Source organism: Glossina fuscipes, unplaced genomic scaffold, assembly GCF_014805625.2.
Source record: "Glossina fuscipes isolate IAEA_lab_2018 unplaced genomic scaffold, Yale_Gfus_2 114, whole genome shotgun sequence".
NCBI classification, from domain to species: Eukaryota; Metazoa; Arthropoda; class Insecta; order Diptera; family Glossinidae; genus Glossina; species Glossina fuscipes.
The window spans coordinates 638433-657351 of NW_023998457.1; the positions used below are offsets into that span (position 1 = coordinate 638433).

The 18919-nt window shown below is 33.3% G+C and overlaps 1 protein-coding gene across 2 annotated transcripts in view; it reads right to left on the minus strand.

Moving 5' to 3' along the window:
* Positions 1–15064, minus strand: part of LOC119639857 (protein Malvolio) — a 55880-nt gene extending 40816 nt beyond the window's left edge. For both annotated transcript variants that reach the window (XM_038037532.1, XM_038037530.1), the window contains exon 1: positions 14690–15064. The gene's annotated coding sequence lies outside the window, so the exon portion shown is untranslated. The remainder of the gene's footprint in view (positions 1–14689) is intronic.
* Between the last annotated feature and the right edge of the window lie 3855 nt (positions 15065–18919).

An 18919-nucleotide genomic window follows, 5' to 3' on the forward strand; every position in this document is an offset into this window, starting at 1 on the left:
TTCGTTGCTAGCTAATGAAATACTCTAATCTAATTCAAATCAAGGTTTAGAACGACACTGCGCTTACGTGGATAAACTGCTCGAAACACACGTCTTTCACATTTAAAATCCTGGCTGCATTAAAAAAGGACAGACCGTACGATTTCACTACCTATGTTATAGAATCCATATACTAAAGACCTTTTCTTGTCTGCCAGGGTTTAATCGAAGACGAACTACTTTTGAGAACAATTGACGGTGTCAAGCGAATGATTTTTTTTTTTTTTTGATGTTTTGAGGTTTTGATGGACCTGGTAAGAGCCACATAATCGCGTGGGAAATTTCCAAAGAAAAAAAAAAGCTCGCAAAAGTCATACTATATACGTTATTTAGTTAAACCCCATTAGTCATATTACCAGCAGCGATGAAGACGAGAACACGAACCTCAAGGGATAGAGTTCAAAACAACACGTATTACTGCTGTGTGAACAGAACTTGATGTATCGGTCAAAAGTGGTCTGCCGGTACAACATTTGCTAGTATTAGAGACGTAATAGGAATTGTTACTGGGTGCGCATATGCTTGGGAAACAATTAGAAAAAGCTCCTCATTTTTCTGAAATATTTTTAGAATATTTACTACCGTTAACACACCTCAGGCGGTGGAATGTAGTCCAGGAAGGCTGGTTAAAAGTCTTTACCCTTAAGGAGGCGGCAATTTTCAAACATTTCTCGAATGCCGATCGGATATCCAGAAATAGTAAAAATTTCTTATACCTTTACCAAGTTACTAGTGGTTAATGCAAACTAAACCTCGACTTAAGTGACGAAGACAGGAAATTTTTCGCCAATCCATCGTTACGCAGCCACTTGTTTCATCTATTTCAAACGTTACACTGAGATGCCGCCTATTAAAAATTCAGTATTGCCCTTTATATGTAAAAAACATATGCATCTTTTATATGCAAATTCTCTTATGGAATGAGTGACTAAGTATATCTTCTCTTTGAAGGAAAACATAAAAACCAAAAGAACAAAACATAAAATATAAAATCTTTATTTTATGTTTTCGGCGTTATGTTGACATTAAGACAACCGTTGGCGCAATCGCTGTGGCACATGTCAAGCGTTCTATGTAAGCAATACACTGTTTTTGTTGCTTTAGAGAGAAGCATTCGCGCGACAACATACTCTTCCTTGATATAATTGATTCGGATAATATACAAAGTTGATATACCTGAGTATATCTGAATATCCAAAAATGTATTATAAGCAAGAAATCGTCATTAGCACTACCATATCTATCTAAATATTGTGTTACGTATGGATTGGTGTCATTATGAAAATCGGATTTAAAAAGATTCCGATCGATTTATTGATCATCATTAGACTGCTTTAGGATGGATTTTCTTTATTTTCCTTAGTCGTGTCAATTGATTGATTAGAATCAATGACCCTCATTCCATTTAATCATCATATACGTACACCATGTCCACTCCAGGTAGCAGATAGATTACCTTAACAGGTGGTCAGAATAGAGAAACAACATATGTAACGTAAACGTGAAACGGAGAAATAAATTAAATGCACTCCCTCCGCTGTTCGAGCGTGACGAATCTTACAAGAATTTGACAAGATGAATATCCAGAATTCCCCTATTAAATTCAAAACGAATTTTTACTGGTTTTTCTTGTTTTTTTTTTTTTTTTTTTTTTTTGCTAAAACACTCGTAACAATTTGAAAACATGAGTGTGGTTTGATATGTGTCTTGTGTACCTCACGTCAATTCTACTAAGAACATATTAAGTTTATGCGAATGTATGCAACGCGAGCAGCAGACATACTCGCACTTTATTATCTCATTTTCTTAATCGATTCAAGCATGTCTGTCCATCAGTCCATCCTACGTCTATCTATCTATATTTTCTTCTGTTCAACCTACAAAGTACATTTCTCAAGATACATTGACATTTTGTGGCAAAAAGTTCCATATTTTGGAATATTATAAGTAAATTTTCTTTAGCAGGACAAGTCGTACCATTTGCAAGCCTTCTCCATACGTACGAGTTACCTTGAAAAGTGCTAAGTAACAAATAAAAACGAAATAGGTGAAGAATAATATCGGACTAAACAATGTAAAGTGTTTAATAGTTGGCCTTGCACGACTATAACGCTTTGATTTTCTTTCTTCTTTTCATGTTTTTTACTGCTGAGCTTTTTACACAGATTTTTTATAGGGATTCTTTATAGCTCATAATTTAGATGATTTAATGAATGCTTTAAAAATTTCAAATGAAAATAAACTGTTTGTGGATGTAATACACAAATTAGTTTCGATATCGGTAGAAAATTGCTAAGAGAAAAGAAATAAATTTTGAAAATAAGCTGAGTAAAATTTTATGTAATTCATTATCGTAAAGATTGTATCCGGAACGAAGCTATGTACATATATATATATATACATGATTAGTCAGCATCGAATTGCGATTCGACATAATCTTCTCCGTCTGTCAATCTATGTGATATCTGATGGAAATATTCTTTTGGCCGCGAAAATGAAGCAAAAATGAGGAGTCAAGCAGGTCTATCTGTCCATCTGTATGATATCTGATGGAGATATTCTTCTGGCCGCGAAAATAAGGTTTCCAGCTCGTCCGTCTGTCCGCCTGTGTACTATCGTTCGGAAGCATTCTTCTGGCCACAAAAATGAAGTTCTTGCAAGCAGGTTGGTATGCAAAACTATCTAAATTGATTGAAGGATACGCCTACAGCGCCCCGTAAACTGAGAACATCTCTGTTTGTCAAAACAAATGAAAAATTCTTGCTACACCAGATAAATCTACCAAAATTTAAACATAAAATTTTTTTGAATAATTATTATAGTAAAAAAATAAGCACGCCTTCCGAGTATTAAAGGGAATCAAAATTCATTTTTTTTTTTTTTATCAAAGACTATAACCCAGAAGAGCCAGCTTCGGTAACCCCATAGAATTTATAAATTCTTGGCCAATTTGCTCGTCTGTCCATCCGTCTGTCTACCCAATTATGTAATATCTGCGGTAAACTTTCTCGCGTTTGCAAAAATGTTACCCAAAAATGCGTAAAAGAATTTTAAAATGACCAAAACTGGACAAAGGGGACACCTGAGAAGCGAGAAAAACTGAGAACATTTTTACTTTCCATGTCTCTAGCTTATCACATAAGTTTCAACCTTTATTCCAAAAAATAGAACAAAATTAGTCACGCCTACGCAATTTGTCCCATTTTTCAGGACGATAAATATAGAAGATTCGTTTACAACCGAATATATTATTATTATTATAAAATTTAGTCAGCGAATAAATTCCAAGACTAAAGCACTTAAAGCACTAGCATCTAAGGCTTTCGGCTTTATTGAAAACTCCCCCGCACGAGATTTGAAGCCAAGACCATTGAGTTGCTAGTCGAGACTCTTGCCTACTCGGCCACTCAGGCGGATACTATAACCGAATATAGTTTCCTTACTTGTTTCCTTCTTCACTTTTAGCCTTTTTTGGCGGTAAATGATCACAAAGCACGGAACACTTTAGCAGGCAGACGCCAGAAGTTCCTTTTAGTATCTTACGCTAAGCGAGAATGCATATAATTTATTGATTATCTGGTCTTACATATTCTCTTGCAGATCTCTTGTGCTAGTCCATGCTTTGTTTGATGGGTAGGAAGACGGCCTTATTTAAAAGCATTAAATTAAAAATTTTAAAAGACTTTTTTTAATAATCAAAAGAAAAGTTTTTTTTTTTTTTTTTGTTATTTCGGTGCAAATAATTCAAGTTGAATTTTAATATGGCAGCAGGTTGTTGGTTATTCAAACCATTTAAGATTTACTTCCGCGAAAACAAGAACAACAACAACAACAACAACAACAGTAATAATAACAAGGAAAAACAAAATTTCATTTTAAATTCAAAAAAAAGAAGCACAGTTGAGCTCAGTTGCAATACCGGGAACTGTGTGAAGATAAAAAGCATAAAACTATTAAATATCAATGCTCTGATATGTTCATGCAGCTGAACTTTCTTTGTCGAAAACACTTGATATTTATCGGTGGCGTGAAAGTAGGCGTTCACCGTATACAAACCAATGCAACCAATACTTTGAGATATGATGATAACGGTAAACAGTAAATAATATTATCATCGCAATGTTTTATTATTTCAATTTTATAAAATTCACTTTAAATTAAATTAAGACAAGGTCGGAAAGTTTTTGAAAAACACATTTCGCTTCTTTAAACTTGCTAAACAACTCAACACAAAGCTATTTATTAGTCATACGTTCACACACATATATATATACCGACAAACTATTTTAATAATCTTTGCAGTCTTTTTTTCTATCATATTCGTAAAACTTTTTTCTCCATATTTGAATACATACAAAGCTAAGTCTCTAAAAAATGTTTTCAATAATTATTTTTTTCATAAAAGTATTTCGCTATACCAGTCACAGTAGGCCAAAACGTTTGCAAAACTCTGAACAAGGTCTCAGAGAGACGACAAAAACGAAACGCATTGCGTTCTTCCCTCCCAGCCTTAAATTCTAAACCGATTTAAGCATGTTCATCTGTTCGTTTGTCTGTCTATCCGTCCGTTTGGTAAACCTTCTTCTGGTTGCAGAAATGCACTCATCGGCTTCAAATTTTGCCAGGAGATTACTATTGTAATCGGGCCAAGCCGCGTGGAAGACCCGCCCACACTGCAACATAAGCTAGAGCCACTTGCTTTCCTAAAAATACAATTATGCGTTTGTGCTCGTTACTTCTGAACTACAAGAGCGATGCAACGATAAAAATGTTGCATATATTTTCTCTGGGTGATCCTGGCCTTCGGGTATATTAAAAGTTCTTTCTTTTATTAAAACACTGAGTGCACCCAGGGAGAAGCTTCAGAGAAGGACCTACAAGGAATAGAGTATACTTATTATTAATCAGTATAAAATTCAAAATCAATCCAGACCTATTTGTCAGTCCGTTTGTCTCTCCGTCTATTAACTGTTACACTAAGCGTATTCCTGCGAGCAAAGATTAACGTGTCCACTTTGCAAGTTTGCTAAACACGACTATTGCATGAAAATTAATATTGAAAATTGGCCAAATCAGTGAAAAGACAAGCTCAGAGTGCAATCTAAGTTACGACAACCTCGGCATTCTATCTCTCCAAAAAGAGCAAAACTCAATCACGTGCGTCTGATATTATAAAGAATGAAAATTTTGCCTTTTTTTTTTTGGTCTCTTTTAAGATGGGAGTGATGGGTGTAAATGAATCGATCTCAACCGAATATCATTTTTTTACTTATTTAAATTATCAATAAAGATTAAACACCAAGTCAATTAGTTCGTTGGCAGATGAACGAACTTGAAACCATATTTCCGCCAACAAATGTTATGCTAAAAAAAAAAAAGTGGAAAATTATACAATAATCGCTTTTCATTTGAAAGTCTAATAAGAATGAAGGTAACTATGGTAGAAAATGCAGATTAGTTAACAGTGTGTCTTGCAAGATTTATTTATTAAATAAAGATTCAATGTGAACCGGCCAGGTATTCATATTTGATCGTACGATCGTTCAAAAGAATAATTCTTGATCTGTCTGCTCAGGTATTCATAATATATTCCCCGATCATTCAAAAGAAATCTTCCCGTGCTCCCTGTTCTAGTTCCTTTTACATGTTAAGACATTGGTGGCTGATTTGTCTGCCCAAACAAAGATTTGTTATAAATTAGGTGGGCAGGTATACAATGAACTGAGATTCATCACAAGTATTTTTATTATTTAATAAAAGTTACTTTTTTAATTATTCCATCCCATCATATAAGATTGCAGTTTGACCACAAGCAAGCCAAAGATTTTATTTATGTTAGCCATTAATTGATAGCACATTCGTAAAGTCAGTCTTGCGAAAGTTAATGACTAATAATAAAATTATTTTATGGTTCGTAAGTTTCTGTCGTATTCTACTTTAATCTTCATTAGAGAAAATTTCATTTATTTCATTCTACGACAGATGCACAATAAACCCGCATACGCAGTAAAGCATTAATTATAAAGTTTCTTGCATATCTGAAAAAAAAAAAAAAATTTTCAAGTTTATTGACTTTTTGTTTGTTCTTATTTTACCTGTGTAAGTTTAGATCAAGGCTATCCATTTTATTTATCTTGTACAAGATAAAAATCAGAAGAAAAAAGCTATAATCAACTTGGGCTCAATTTATATTAGACACGTCAGCAGCTTATGTTGAAATTAAAAGACTTTAATAAATTATATTAAATAATCGTTTATGGATGTACTGTGTGTGCGTGTGTATGCGTGCGTGTATGATTGCTCGATAACTCAAAATCTCGTTGATGCGATGTTTTCACCATATTTGTACAAACCGATGACCAACCAACATATATCTCGTCTTCTTTATATAGAATTTTTTTGTAGTAATTATAAGCGGAATCTTAAAACTCCACTCAGTTGGGTATCTTACTACTTTACAATCTCAGCAAATCAAAGCAAGTAAGAAAGCCTTGTGCGCATCATGCTTGTCTGGTTATCGAACTGTTGACACTGTTAAATGCCACTTGAAGAAGATTGGGATCTCTCTTTGCAAATAAAGGGCCCTGGCCAAGGAGACCATAGGTAGGTTAGAGTACGGAATGGCCCAGATCTTGTGCTCTGCCCATTTAGTAAGTAAGTTTCGTCCTTCCGTTTATTTTTAGGCAATGCCCGTGGGACAAAAACTTAACCCCCCCACCCCCTCCCAATATTTATCGAGGACTACCGAGGTCAGCAATGACAAAGTTTCGTCCGTCCGTTTGTCCTTACAGTAACCATCAGTATAGAGTGCCCGTGGGAAAAACATTTAATCTTCTCTTATTGGCATTCAGCAAAGGTTTGCAACTCAAAACAGTACAATCTCTCGAGTTTTCTGCCAAAAAACAAGAGCCTTTCTTCTTGGCTTGAGCGCTACAAAGAGAGCCCGATTTTACTAGGGATGAAAAGCGAATCTATGTTGAGAATTACAAAGGCAAAAAACAATCGCACCCACCATTCACACACACTTCAGCCTTAAAACCGAATCGCCACGTCTAGAAGAAGACCCTTTGTATTTAATGGGACAAGAAAGATATAACCTGCGACAGCTACGATTACTACGAAGCCCTAGCAACAACGATTTGAATGGTTTGTAATTCAAACCAAAGCAACACAGGGTCACTTTTTCCATATCAACGCTCCATACATCCATTTTGCAAAACCGGGCCGCGACACATTTTTGACATCCATCTGGCAAGTGCTACTTCATGGCGCTTATTATCCAGACCGAAGTTCTTCCGATTAGCACTTGTTTGCAATCATCGGTCACGCTTGTTGATACAGGCACTATAGCCATTAGATCCATAAGAAGTCTACTCCATGAATTCTGTACGAATCTGTTGGAAAAACTTCACTTATTAACATAGCAGAAAAGCCTTGCAACGGAACGCAATCTTTTCAAAAACAATGTACTCTTCAAAATCAAACAACCAAAAAATCCAAATGGAAGGCTGACGTTAGGTGAAATACTATATGGAACTCTGAAAAACTGAACTGAACTGAATCAAAAGTGAAGCCTTGCGATAAATGAAACATTACATGTGACTGTGATAGAAACGAAAAATACAAACTTTTTCCCTTTTATCTTATCATATATATATATATATATATATATATATATATATATCATTTTCCTCTCCAAATAAGGAAATAAATTTTTTTTTTTTTTTTTTTTTTTTTGGTTAAAAGAATCTAAAAAGTTTATAGTCAATGCTATTCGAGTGCCATGGAAGGAATCCCGTGTATTGTAGGACTTAGAAAATATACAAAACTTTGCATTAATTGTAACCTACCGTCCATATAAGTTTCAGAAATGTATTTTGCGTTGAACTTTACAACACTTTGAGTCCAAATACTTTGTTTTATCACTCAACCCCAACTATAAATCAGCCATAAAATGTCCCCCGCATCTGTTAACGTGCATTGTGAGGGTTAAAAAAGTTGATGGATAAGAGAGACAGAATTAGGCAGTAGTGTTTATGTACATTCAACGTTTGCTTGAATGCCAGCAAATATCGCTATAGGTAGATTACTTCAGCTATTGAAAGTGCTGTTAAAAGATGAAATATTCAAGTACGCGTATAAATATTGAATCGATACCCGTTACAAATTATTTATTTATTTATTTATTCATTGCAATTTAGAGCAGTATAAAAAGCCTTCCCCTAGGCCAGTAAACATATATTACAAAAGTTTATTCATGAATGTTAATAATTATTTTAGATTTTTAAAACTGATTTACTTATTCATATTTTAGTGACGCATGAAATTCAGCTGAAATACATTAACAGTTAAATTCAATCGAAGTAAGTCTTAAGCTAAGGATTATTAAAAAGTATTTAAAGGAAGGTAAAGAAAAAAAAAAAGAATGAAAGAAGTAAAGCGTGGGCAGAGGGGATGGGGCATACCCACTCCTATGTTTCTCTCACTCTACTCCTTAAGTTCGTTTATTTGATACCCATATCGCTGGTATTATTACGAAACAAATTAATCACCCAATCCGCTGTGTCTACCATATTTATTTTAGAAGTAACCCCTTATAATAGATCTTTATTTCAGGTATGTACAAAATAATTTTAAAATTTCGGTCTTATTTTCGTTATGATAAAAGGAAAATTTAATCACTTTTCACTTTGTATGGGCATGGCCGATTTTTTCCAATTTTGCACTTAAAGGGTAGAATGGTTCGTAAAGTAAATGTGGATATTATCAGCTTTCTAACTTGTATAATTCTGGAGCAATGAACAACTATTCACAAGTTTTTGTTAAAAAAAAGGAGTTGAGTTCAGTTTACGCTCCACTGCGGACTTCTGCTCATCACCAATTGGGCCTATTTTTAATAACAACCTGCTTGCAAAGACTTTGCGAAATTTTAAGTTGATATCTTTATTTTTGTGACCAGAAGAGCACCAACAACGAAAACTACACAAGCGGGCAGGCCGATAGACATGGCTTAATCAATTCAGAATTCCATGCTGATAAAGAATATATGCTTTATAGATTCTCTCAACCTTTCTTTTGCTTGTTACATACATTATAAAAAAAGAGAAAATGAGTACACACCCATCTTTCACTAGTGGGTACAAAGAGACCGAAATACACGTATAAACAAAGAGAAAAAGCATGTACACATCTTACACAGAGACCCAGCTACAGTCGGGGTAAAACCGAATCGCAGGTAAACCTACATGCTGAGGTGCACGTGTAAAAACTTGACAACCGATAGTGTTTTAGTAGTGAAAAAACGAAGGTCAATTTTTGAATCCCCTGAAGATATGAAGATTGGAAGTTAATCTAGATATGACGTAGGCGAACCACGCGTATTTAGGAGAGTCGCTTTAATAGAATTTAAAATAGCCGATAATGAGATTGAGGTTAAATTTTTCCAAAGAACTCTTAAAACAAAAAAAAAAAAAAGGCTAAGCTATATCTATATTGACTGAGCTTTTGATAGAAATTTTATATTTTAACAAAACCGAATTGATTATGTCTAAATATCTGTCTATTTGGTAAATACTATCTAAAGAATATTTACAGACTCCCGATTAAGTTTTTCATATTCAGTTTCTAATTCAAATTTAAAGATGTGAGGATAAATTCGAATTTAACTAATAAAGACACCTAACATCTGCCTTAACAAATCTCTATAAAAGACCTTAACAAAGCTCCTGACCTAACATAGCTCTATTAAATATTTAGAATTAAGACATAGTTGAATTTAGAAGGAAGCCTACTCCGTCTATATTAGCAAACATCATAAATATGTTCTAAAAAATGTTGCCCCAAATCTATTTTTTGTTAACGTAGCTAATTTCAAAACAATGTTAAAAATTGCTCCTATGCAGCAGCATCTATAATTCTTTAGCTGATTTGAAAGCTCTTTTCATACAGATTCGTGAGGTATCCATAAAAATATTTTGCGTTCTTGTTTTATGAACGGATTAGTCCTCCAAACTCAACTATATCATACTTCTAGGTGTTTAGCAGAGCTTTGGATAAGGCGCTTACAGAGTTTTGGATAAGTGTTGAAGGTGCCTTTGTTAGAGCCTAAGCGTAGGTGCCTTTGTTAGGGGCTAAGCGTAGGTGCCTTTGTCAGGCCGTTTAAAGAGCTCGGTTAAAGGCGAAGGGTAGGCACCTATGTTAGAGGTTAAGCGTAAGTACCTTTGTTAGAGCATTTCCAGAGCTCTGTTAAAGGGTAAGTGGCTTTACCAGTTAAGTTCGATTTTATCTTCACACCCTTCTGCAAATTGATCATTTTTTCTTTCCTTCGCTGTTCGAGGAGTAAATGAAGTTGAAAAAATATTTAAATTCCTCGGACGAATTTCATCATATTTCAACTTTAACTGCAAATAGTGAAGAAAATCCGAGGATTTGCGTACACTAACCTAACCCACCCTATATGATATTAATAATTACACAAGTAATAAATACACACGTCTGTAGATATTGACATGTTTGCACGAACATCCATATATTACGAAGATAATAAGAGAGAGCTTGAATGCCTTCGTTTGTTTTGCGGTGAATGTAATGAGCAAAGGTAAAAGCGAATCACACGAAAAACTTACTAAATCTAGTAATTCGCGTAAGTTGTCTTATCATTGCAGTAAATTGTTCACAATTAGTGTCTATTCAAACTCAACCGCAAAACTGTTGTGCTATTTACTTTACAATAAAGCTGAGTACAGATCCTTATCATTAGCGTATTTTCTTCAGCAAATTGTTTTCTCATATCAACTATTGTAAACAATATCGTCAGACGTGTCAACCATGTGTCAACTCATAGAAATGAGAGTAAAACAAGTAAGAAAGTTTTTATTCGGCGGGGGGAAGGGGGGGCCGATCCCCACACACCTACCAATATGCTTTTCGCATTCCACTCTCCAAGGTCTTTTATTTGATATCCATATCGCTGGTATTACATATGTCTACATATATATTCGTTTTAGAATTAACCCATTTTTAGGCAGATAATCTTTATTTCAGGGATGATCTTAAGTTGAGGGATGTATAAAATACTTTACTCTATGTTGTTTGCCTTATGATAAATAAGCATAAAAGCTCAAAAAAGTGAAAAAACTAAACTTTAATCTCTCGTAACTATGTGCGGTCTTGTTTGGTTCCAGTTGTGGACCTAAAGAGTAGAATGTTTCATGAAGTAGATGTGGAGCATCTCAACCTTCTAGCTTTAATAATTTCTGAGTAGCGAGCAAAAATCAAAAAATATTTGTTTGAAAAAAACTGAGTTGCATTCAGTTTACGCTCCGCTACTCCGACCAATTTGGCCTATTTTCAAAAGCAACCTGCGTGCAAAAACTTCCAATGTTTATGCGAATTTTGAAGTCAATTGCTTCATTTCTGCGACTGTGGGAGTGCGAAAAACACCCATTGCGCACAGACGGACACACCCGCAAACATGACTAAATCAATTCAAAATTTCATGCCGATCAAGAATATATATACTTTGTAGGGTCTCTGAGAAGTTGCTTTTTGGGTGTTACATACATTATGAAAACAAGCAACATACATATGGGTATACCCATACCTTACAGTGATGGGTATAAATAAAAAACATAAAATCAAATTAAAACACTCTAGTGAGGCATGGTCCACCATTAAGTACCCTGTGACTTTTCCCTTAATACAGTTATTTATCAAATAGCTTTTCAAAATAAGGACGACAAAGCAGTTCGATCTGAACCATTGTCAAAATAGCTCGTCCTTGGACGGAAACATGTCGGTCGTTGCAACTTCATCAAAACATCTCGAGGGCAAACACAAGGCGGTTAAGCGAAAGAACGTATAAGAGGGCAGGCAAGCTTAGATCGAATCAGAAAGTAACTCTGATTCAGACACGGTCTCTGACTCTGACTCGGTATAATAAAAAGTAGGTCAATCTGAAGCTTTTCTGCTCCGCTGCCTATGTCCGCTATAAACTTACCACACCCTTGCACAAGGTGCTGTGTTTGACTTGTTTCGTTTTTTCTTCTTAAGTGCCTTTCAATCCGCTAAAGCCATCATTATAGCCCAGCAACTCCCTAAAGAGAAAAAGTATTTACCTTTTTTCCAAATTCTGAGTTACTTTTCGAACTTATTTACAGAAGACCCCATCAATGCATTAAATTAACTTTTTGCTCATGCCTATGCATTCATTAATTTATATAAAAAAAAAAAATAAATTATTAAAAACTTTTCCAAAAAAAAAAAAATTACGCCGCAGCAGATTCTGGAAAATAACTCCTCCCCACACACAAACCTTCCTTAACCATTACTCTAACAAGCGACAATTTTGAACTGATTGACTTTAAATTTCAACTGCAACTTGATAATAATATTCGCGTCATTTAAATAAAAAAACAATCTTTATACCATAGACCACTTGCGGTGCAAGGGTATATTAAGTTTGTGCGGGTGTAGACAACCGCTCAGAAGAAATTGAAATAAACACTCCTTTTATTACATCGGTTCAGAAATGCTTTTGAATCAATCTAAGTATCGAAATCCGTCGGTCCATCCATGCGTCTTGTATTCTCTATTGAGATATTTTAATGAAATTTGGTACATCGACGTCTTTTGATTTAAGAACGAATGCATTTGAAATTGATTCGGATCCGACGACTTTTTCGCCCTTTTTATGAGAAGACGTTATATGCTCTTCTGTTATTTCCTTTCTTTTATTGCCTAGGAAGTAATAATTTAACATTTGTTTTCCATTCATCTCATAAATAAATTTACGAAATATGGTTTAACAAGCGCCAAATAACTAGATCATGCGCGCCTGTGGATATTGAGTAGCAAAGATGGTGTGAAGCTAAAGAGATAAGCAACTACTTGCAGGAGTATAGAAAAAGCTTGTGGAACTAAGGTAGTAAATTATGTGTAATCAAGGGATCAATAGTCTCGTGTAGTCGCAGAGAAGGCAAATTCTGAAAATCATATCTGCTCTAGAACAGTTAAGCACCCTTTCAAGGACTTGGTTAATTTTTGATAAATTCGAAATATTAGGAAGAAATGTGGAAGACATAAAGGTAAACATTACAAGAATGGGATTTTGGAGATTCAATTCGTTCAAAATAATGTAGATATCAAGAGACTCATCGGAGAGGCAGATTCTGGGAATCATGTCTGTTCTACAAATGTCAAACACCTTTTCAAGGGCGCCGTTAATTTTTGATAAAGGATATTCGAAAAAAATATGACCAACCAAAAGGGTGGCATTGCAAGAAACACTTTGGGGAGGTTCAGTTCGCTCATAATAAATCTAGGTACCGAGTGCTTCATGTTTTCGGAGAGAAAGCAGATTCTAGGAATCATGTCTGTTCGAGAAGAGAAATTGATTTGGGGGCGTTCATATTGAATGAGGCCTTAGAGGCACGCCTTAAAAAGAGGATAACGAAATATGCAATATGTGTTCTTCTATATTTCGTCTTTTAACTACACATTTCCAGCTGAAACTGATGAATGAAAAACGTCCATCTATGTTTTCGCCAATAATTTGTAAAGTCCCGGCATTTAGAAAATCACTCATGTTTTTTCAATTAATATTTTGGGATTTCCCTCTAAACTTTAAGTTAGACTCTGCAATTTTTTTACTATCAACATGCTTACGTCAAATTCCAAAATCAGTTGGAAGCAGAGCAAGATTCGGCCTTCACTTACTAATAAAGAAAAAGTTGACTATTAATATGTAAATAAGACGGACAGTGAGCATATGGATTTTGTAAACTTACTACTTCACATATTTGCCTAAGGGCTGCTGATCGAGCGTATAGAAATCACATGATTTAACATGTTCCCAGTCAGGGAGATGCACAAAATGTTAGTCAATTTATTTGTAAAGTGCTTGTGGTAACACAAAACTGATTAAAGATATTATGTAACGGTAGCTATAATAAAATTCTATATATATAAAGAATCCCATAACGTTCGCGATGATGCAGATCCAATTTTTTAACTAATTATAAAAAATTAAATAAAATTAATTATTTTTCAAATTTGAATACTACAGCATTCATATCACTTTACATGGCAATGAAAATAAATGATATACTTCAAGGGAAGAGAAGTTCACTCTATGTATGTATCTGCTTGCATGTTCATCACTCGGATGATAGCCGTTAAACAAAAAAGATATTCTACTTTGCCTTGGGCCGAATGTTTTCATATTCCCTCTAATGCTTTGTATACAATGGGGACCGATGGGCAGACATATATTGTATATGACTAAAGCAATTCCACTGTTAACGCCGATAATAATGGATAATGATAATGCGTTTCCACTAATACTATATATGCGGTATGGACAGAGATTATTGTGTATGACTAAAGCAATTCTACTGTTAAGGCGGATGATAATACGTAGTGATAATATGCTGGAATGTTTTGCAAAAACTTAACCTTGCTTGTGGATATCAAAATTCGACTTAAACCTTACATTATTTCTTCTGATTTCTATTCTTTTATTAAAAAAATAAAAAAAGGAAAAAACACAAATAAATGAACTTGTTTAAAGTGCACTTGAATTTCTTTTCAATTAAATGACAAGAAGAAAATTTATTTCAAAAAAAAAAAAAGAAGAGAAAAACAAACTTACATTTGTTTTATTGGACATCCAATTTTAATTAGCAATCAACACCCGCTGTCGTTGACGATGATAATAATAATAATGATAATAAAACAGGAACACTATAACGAAATATTTTGGAATGATTGCGATTTCTTTTGTGTATATTTTTCCTTCCTTGCTTTTTTTTATATTTTTTATTTTATGTTTTTTTTTTTTTTTTTGTGATTCAAGCGCAACTGCTTAGTATAAATACGTTGGCACTTTGTTGTTACCGTTCTCTTACCCACTTTATTTTAATTAACACAAATATAAGAGACAAGCACTGTTGCTTTCCATTTACTGTCGTAATATTTTTGTTTTTTTTTTTTTTTTTTGTTTGTGTATATTATGTTATTTCATTTTCCAAAAATAATTATTTCTCTGTTTGCTTTTTCTACACTTAAAAATCTTATTATTATTATTTTTATTTTCTTTTTTTTAAATTATTGAGTGAAAAAAAACGGTAGAATAAGAACTTTCTCTTTTTATCTTCAATCCCTACGCACACAGAGTGAAATGCAGGTTTATTGATAAAAAAACAAATAATAAAAAAAAAACACTTGCCTTTTGTTGTCACTTGTGATTTATTCTATTGGTTATTAAATTTAAATCAATTGTCTTTATTTTCTATTTCCTTTTTTTGTTGTTGTTTCTCTAAGATGATTTTATAAATATTTAATAAAATTATTTACGTTAAGGAATGAATTTTTTTAATACTTTCATGTAGAAATTAACAACAACATAGCAAATTATTATTGTATGTTAATATTACAAAGAATCCACTTTTTAATCAATTACTGATTTTTTTTTGCAACAACTTCCCGTCGTTTTTACCATGAGAAATGTCAAATAACTGAGAGCGAATTTATTAAAAAATGCTTTTATAAGTTAAAAATACTGGTTTACTAATAGGCAAACGGAATTTGTCAAATAATAGAGTTGCCAAACGTAAACAAAAAAATTTTAATTGAAATATTAATACTATTGTCAATTAAAAAGAGAGAAACAAACTGTAAAGCTTGAAATATTTTTATTCTGTAAATTCTTTTAAATTCATAAATCAAAGTCGGGTTATAGGGATTTTTAGGATCATCTCCAAAGGATGGAAATTTATATTTCGATTCGTAAAAAGCAAAAATTCACTTTATTAACCTCAGAAAGTGACTATGTCTATACACATGAATAGCCGGGTAAGTGCGAGTGTGTGTTGGCCGGTTCAAATCTCAACAGGTTACAAGGTTTTTGAAAAGTTGAATGCCGAGGTCTTCATTTTTATAATCCGGACAATGTTTATCACTGACATTTCACAATGTTTCAGATCAAGGGCACGTATATGGTATCATTACACGAGATCCACCAGACTACCGCCTATCTCTTTCTCTTTTCTCACTTCTTTCCGACCGTTACCGTACCACACGAATAGCGGACATTCCTTGGATGATTGGTCATAAAACAAAAAAAAAGTGACTTATAATTCTCAGTCCATTTGGCCATAAGCGTTGATGTAACAGCCTATCTTGTGATGAAATATTTGATTAAACTTAAAACCCGATTTTAAGAGTTTTTCTCAAATCGCATGTAATATCTTGATTGTCGCATATTACACATACGTTAGAAGCGAAATTTACATCTTTAGTCCATTTTTCTTAAACTTTTTATTTATTTTTTTTATTTTTCTGTCTTTTCGTCAATTACCTACTCCTACCATATAAAATCTGCTTTTCAATATTTCCAGAGGATGATCTCGTCTAAGCTATGTGTCATGTAAATCTGAGAATCTCCATTGAATTAATAAATTGATAAAGAAAAGAAAAAAGAAGAGAAATCATCACTCACGTTCAGCAACCATTTGTTTACATTTACATCTCATGGGGAAATTTCATGGAATGGGGTTTTTCTGAGAAAATAATTTTTTGTTTCATAAAAATAAATTAAGCTGGTAGGTCAAAAGTTCCACACCGCGTTATCATCAATATAAAACGAAATTTATTTGCTACATATGTAAACAAATAAATAAATAAACATTTAAAGCGAAATTATGTTTTTATCTATTTATATTACTTAGTACAATATTAATGCAAAAAAACACTTTTGATAATCTTAAAAAAATTTTGCAAACGAGCAATTAATTTGTTTTGATCGTCAACTAGTAAATGTATGCATGAAATTAATCTTAAGAGATGTCACTATTTTTTAACATTCATCATTAGCCTATTTTTCAACAAAGGAAATATTTCCAATAAACGATATAATTTATACTAATATTTATGACTAAATATCGTACAAACCCATAGATAAACCATAGCTAACTATTTTAAGATACAATAGAGCATTATGCAAGTTGTATTTCTATCATTATTATCAATTATTCAAATCTATAACATGTCCTGTAGCTACTATGTTATATATAAATAAATGCTCTTAGTTTCTTTTTTGCTGATTGTTGAACATTCAAATAAGAAACAAATAAGAGATTTTATGCCCACTAATTGGACAGATTGGAAAAAACTTTTGTAATAACCATCACTAGATGGCGTTTAAGGTTTTGGATTGCAAGATAAATAAAGATAAAGAGAGAAAGGAAAAGAGAAGTTATCATCTTGCATCATATCGTAAATTATTTCATATATTATCTTAACATTAAATTTATCGACGTTTTGTGTATGCATGTTTTTACGCGGAACTTCTCAATTCAACGAGTAATTTGTTTGGATCGCAATCGTAAAAATAAAGATAAAAAGTTAAAATTTCGTCCCTAATTTCATTCCCTGATCAATTAGGAAAACGTGGTCAAAGGAAGGGCGCGACCTGTTCACAAACAACAAACTCGAAAAACGTCGACCATTTTTTAAAATTTTCGTCTATAACTTTAGTGAATATTATCCTGATCGCAAAAAATAAGCTATCGACATCAAATTTGACTGCAAGTTCTTGCGCGAAGTATATATATATTCTTGATCCAATTCTGAATCAATTTAAGCATTTCCGTCTATCCTTTGTGGATATTCTCCAAATCTCAAAAAGAGAGCTATTCTCTTTAAATTTGACTGAAAAATCGCATGCTCTTGCACGCAGATTGGTACTGAAAATGGTTCAAATTGGTTGAAGGCCATGCCTACAACCATACTACATTTTTCAAAAAAATAAAAAAATTGATTTTTCGCTCATTACTCATAAACTGCAGCAGATAAATCTACAAAAATTTGCACATATATGCGATGGGGACACGCACTAATATTGGCCACGCCCAGTTTAAATTTTTTTTCAATACCTTTGAAATAGGCAAAAACAAGTTACGAAAACCCCGTAAAAAATATAAATAAGTTTCAAATTTGGTTTGCACCTAAGCATGTCCATCTATCCATCGTCCCAATTTTGTAGTAGACAAGCAAAAAGAGTTTGAAAATGACCTGAACCGATCAAAGGATCTAAAAACTGCGAACACCTTTGCTTTGCTTTGCTTGTTACTCATCAGTTATGACACATAAACCACATAACTTTCCACTTTTATCTTGAGAATAGAAAAAATCAGCCGCGTTTAGAGTGTGGAACTTTAGCTTTCTTGTTGTTTTTCTTTTTTGATTTTTCTTAGGGTGACAGTGATGGGTATAAATGATTTCTTTTTCATTAAACTTTTGGAACGGTCGACGTCTTCATTATTTCACTTTTTAATAAAATTTCCAAAAATCACTTCACTTAAGAATTTAGAGAAGATGCCTTTTCGATGCACTTTTCCGTCTTTTTTGACTAGAGTTCAAGAGGTTGCAAAATTCTCGAAGGCAAATTAATCTTTTTCCTTATAATCACTATCACACACTCACTATTGAATTAAGCTTCGGATAGGATATTATTTAAACAATGTCTTTGACTGATTTACTGAATCAGTCTTTTTTTTTTTAAATTAAAATTTTTCAGCATTTTTCGGTAAGAAAATATGACGACACAACTAATAGTGTCGCATAGAACAAATTTGATAACATTTCAAGCGAAATTTTAGAAATTTTTTTTTCAATTTTCTCAACTATTTCAACATACCATAGGGACCCACGAATTTAATTAAAATCAATAAAAAAGCATATATAGCGATATATATACTTATTGTCGCGTTTCCTTCTGATACTAATCTAAAATTTCGACTATGAAAAAAAAAAAAAACGAAAAAAGACAAATGGGTTTATATTAAGCAAACCGTCCTATGAGGTGCTCAGGTTATATCAT